The sequence below is a fragment of the Neltuma alba genome, unplaced genomic scaffold (assembly GCF_004799145.2).
Source record: "Neltuma alba isolate B1F8T4 unplaced genomic scaffold, ASM479914v2 tig00011772_pilon, whole genome shotgun sequence".
NCBI classification, from domain to species: Eukaryota; Viridiplantae; Streptophyta; class Magnoliopsida; order Fabales; family Fabaceae; genus Neltuma; species Neltuma alba.
Window position 1 is genome coordinate 1 of NW_021636395.1, and position 4401 is coordinate 4401.

The window sequence follows — 4401 nt, forward strand, 5'->3', positions numbered from 1 at the left end:
CGGGGGATGACGACGTCGTTGGGAGCTGCGAAACCTGTTGTTCTGAAGGACCCCAAGGTTCAGATTCCGAGCTTCCATGGCTTGAGGACTGCAAACTCTCTTGCTCTCACTCGCACAGTCCATGCTCCTTCCGTTCTCTCTTCCACTCGCTCCCTCATCCGCGCTGTGTCCACGGGGTGTGATTCCATTGATGACTTTAATCATTCTTTTTTTCTTTCCTTGAAAAAAAAAACATGAAGCTGAAATTTGCTCCTTTATTAATTTTGATCGATGGACTGTTTGGAAGCTGTGAAAGTGTAGGCTTATGAGCGTAATAAGCTCTGTTTTCAGCTTTAATTTCGCATGGCAATCTAAGCGAAATGGCTGACAGTTTTTTTTTGTCGTTGCTTTCCCCCCCCCCCAGTGTTGGTTGTTTGTGCTTCTGTTTTCCCCAGTTATAAAATCGAATGATTAAAAGATCGCTTGCTTGAAATCTAAATTTGAATATTGAAGTTATAGATGTGATAGTTTTATCAGTATCACCGAGAGATTTCGCCAGTTTAAGCTTAAAAGAATTTAGTTCGAACTCATCTCATAATTGAATGCTCCTGCTGCCAACGTTTGCGGTCCCATTGTGATCATTTTTTTTTTTTTTTGAATAATCACCTTATAGTGTTTGTAATTTCTCTGCAGCCGACGAAGGTTGAAAACTGCCACAGAGAAGCGCAGCAAGGTTGAATTGTTGAAAGAGCAAAGTAATTACATACGGTATCCTCTTAATGAGGAATTGCTGACCGATGCTCCTAATATAAATGAAGCTGCCACACAGTTGATCAAGTTCCATGGTAGCTATCAACAGTATAATAGAGATGAGCGTGGTACAAGATCGTACTCGTTCATGCTACGTACTAAAAACCCTTGTGGCAAAGTTCCAAACAGACTTTACTTGACCATGGATGATCTTGCTGACCAGTTTGGAATTGGAACACTTCGATTGACCACAAGACAAACATTTCAACTTCATGGCGTTCTCAAGAAGGACCTTAAAACGGTTATGAGCACCATTATTAAGAATATGGGATCAACACTTGGTGCATGTGGTGACCTAAACAGAAATGTACTTGCTCCTGCTGCTCCACTTGTTAGGAAAGATTACCTGTTTGCACAGCAGACAGCTGAAAACATTGCTGCACTCTTGACCCCTCAGTCTGGTTTCTACTATGATATGTGGGTAGATGGGGAAAGGATTATGTCTGCAGAACCTCCTGAAGTTGTGCAGGCACGCAATGATCTCTCATGGGACAAATTCCCAGAGTCCCCTGAGCCTATCTATGGAACTCAATTCTTGCCAAGGAAGTTCAAAATTGCTGTTACAGTGCCAACTGATAACTCAGTGGATATTCTTACAAATGATATTGGCGTTGTTGTTGTGACTGATGACAAAGGGGAGCCTCAGGGGTTCAACATATATGTAAGTTGAAATAAAATGATTGTTGAACAAAAGTTCTCTTGCCTTTTCGTGATTTTTTCCTGTGATTGTGCTTGCAGGTTGGTGGGGGGATGGGAAGAACACATAGGCTGGAAGCAACTTTTCCTCGTTTGGCTGAACCTCTAGGTTATGTGCCTAAAGAGGATATTCTGTATGCGGTGTGAATGGAAGCAATTGTTGTTACACAACGAGAAAATGGAAGAAGAGATGACCGTAAGTATAGTAGAATGAAATATTTGGTCAGCTCATGGGGAATTGAAAAGTTCAGAAGTGTAGTTGAGCAATATTATGGCAAGAAATTTGAACCTTTCCGTGAATTGCCTGAGTGGGAGTTCAAAGGTTATCTGGGTTGGCATGAGCAGGTTGGTTCCTTAGATGAGTGGATTATATCTGATGCCTTAGGCTGGTTCCTTAGATGAGTGGTTAATATCTGATGCCTTTATTAGTATTCTGGGAAAGTTGTATGATTGACATGCAATATTAATATGTTACGTTTTTGCTAATCAACACCATCCATATTGTGGTTGACTTGCTTGATTAGAGAATAATGGTCTAGAGTATTGGATATGTTCCATGTACACATTGTGGAATCAAATCTCATATCTGATACGAGGACAAAGCATGTTTCATCTCGAGCTTTCCTATCTGACAAAGTCAAAGTTGTTTCAATCCTGTTTGCCTTGTGGGGGCATGCCATTTATAATATTGAATATGTTAATAAAATAGCATCAAGCAGTTTAATTAAATATAATTTAAAGCCTCAAGTTCAATATGGTGTAGGTTTTACTAATTTCTTGTATGATGTAAGTTATAACTCTTTAGAGATGTGACCAAATTATGCTGTGTGAGAAAACTACATTCATACCTCTCTTTTAAGTCCTTAAGTACTCTTTAGCTGACAACCGTTGATGATGATTTTTTTGCCAGTTTGCCTAAACGATTGTTTCATTCCATAAGCATCACAGGCTCATTTGTTAACTTCCTTTTTTGGCAGGGTGATGGCAGTTTATTTTGTGGACTTCACGTTGATAATGGTCGTATTGCTGGCAATATGAAGAAGACATTGCGGGAAGTTATTGAGAAGTACAATTTGAATGTTAGGATTACTCCAAACCAAAACATCATCTTGACTGATATTCTTGCTGCATGGAAACGGCCCATCACTTCAGTTCTTGCCCAAGCTGGTCTGCTGGTGAGGATTTTACAGCTTGCTTGAATTATATGATCTCTTGAAAATAAAGATCAGCCTGATTGCTTTATTGCTGAATTATATTTGTATGCCAAGTACTTCTCTACTTTGCTCATTAACTTCAAATGACATGTCTTCATGGCAATGTTTCCCGTCTTAATTTAGTATGTTCTAAGTATTTTTTCAGTGTTTGTAACGGATGGACCATGTTACTGTTTTAATATGTTGATCCTTTTGCGATGGTCCTGTGAATGAAACTACTTTTAAACTTTGATTATCAGAAAGTCTTTAATTATAAATGGAAGGTCTATAACCCGAGGTTGGCATTTGACAAATCATACAAGGAATGATCAAAATTCTCTTGTTAGTTTTCTCCTATTTTTTCTTTTTATTTTCCCTATCTTTTCTGTTATCTATTTGGGGACTTATATTTATTTGATGCTGCCCTAGTTTTGTCAGTTGTCATAATGTGTCTATGCTGACCTGTTAGCTTTGAACAGCAACCTAGATATGTAGATCCCCTCAATTTAACAGCCATGGCTTGTCCTGCTTTACCCCTTTGTCCACTGGCAATTACTGAAGCTGAACGTGGGATACCCAACATTCTCAAGCGGATTCGTGCAGTTTTTGAGAAGGTACCGGAGCCAATAGAGGTTTAACAATTGATAGTATGGCTCAAAGTTCAGGATTCTTTATAAAAAGCTTTCTCCTTGTGATTTAGGTTGGGCTAAAGTATAGTGAGTCTGTTGTTGTGAGGGTAACTGGTTGTCCTAATGGATGTGCTAGACCATACATGGCTGAACTTGGACTGGTTGGTGATGGCCCCAACAGCTATCAGGTATGTTGATCCATGGGTTTTCCTGCTTACAGTTGGCAGACAATTTCTAGATATATCGAATTCACTTTTCCCTCCCTGCTAATGCAGATTTGGCTTGGAGGAAAGCCAAATCAAACAGCTTTAGCTCAAACTTTCATGGATAAAGTAAAAGTTCAAGACCTTGAAAAGGTTCTGGAACCTTTATTTTATCATTGGAAGCGCAAGAGGCAATCCAAAGAATCATTTGGCGACTTTACATGGCGCATGGTGAGTTTTGAAGCCTTCTTTCTTTCCACATCTCTAGGTTAGATGCTTCCATTTCTTTCTTGTTAGTTATAGGGTGGTTAGAGTAAAATTTGGGGTTAAGCATCACCATTTTCTGTTTCTAGGGATTTGAAAAGCTCAAAGAATTGGTGACCAAATGGGAGGGTCTTCCGGTAGTACCAGCACGCTACAACCTCAAGCTTTTTGCGGACAAAGAGACATATGAAGCAATGGATGAATTGGCCAAGCTTCAGAACAAGAACGCACATCAGTTGGCCATGGAAGTTGTTCGGAACTTTGTTGCAAGCCAGCAAAATGGAAAAAGTGAATGACTCCTTGGCCAAGGAACGCATATGCAGTGAAAGGTTGATACATGAATGGCCATAACCTACAATTCTCTGAGCTGTTTGCTGTCCTGTAACAGTTAAAACTAGCCAGTCTCATTTTGTATCAAAATTTTGGGTGCTTGTCTTGTCCTATATTCACATGACAGCTTGGTTTTTTTTTTTTCCCCCACTTATCCGGTTAGGGAAGCGTTTTTCAGTTTTGGTTCTTGCTTCAATAAGGCCATGTGTTACAGGATTTGTTATTGTAACATGTTCACTACTAATCAGTGCTGCAGATAAGCTTTTGTCCACTGGTAGCTTTGGTTTTGCCTGAAAG

At 39.6% G+C, this 4401-nt stretch overlaps 1 pseudogene; it reads left to right on the top strand.

The window, feature by feature from the left end:
• Positions 1 to 6: 6 nt before the first annotated feature.
• Positions 7 to 4140, top strand: LOC114717732 (sulfite reductase [ferredoxin], chloroplastic-like; annotated as a pseudogene).
• Positions 4141 to 4401: the final 261 nt, after the last annotated feature.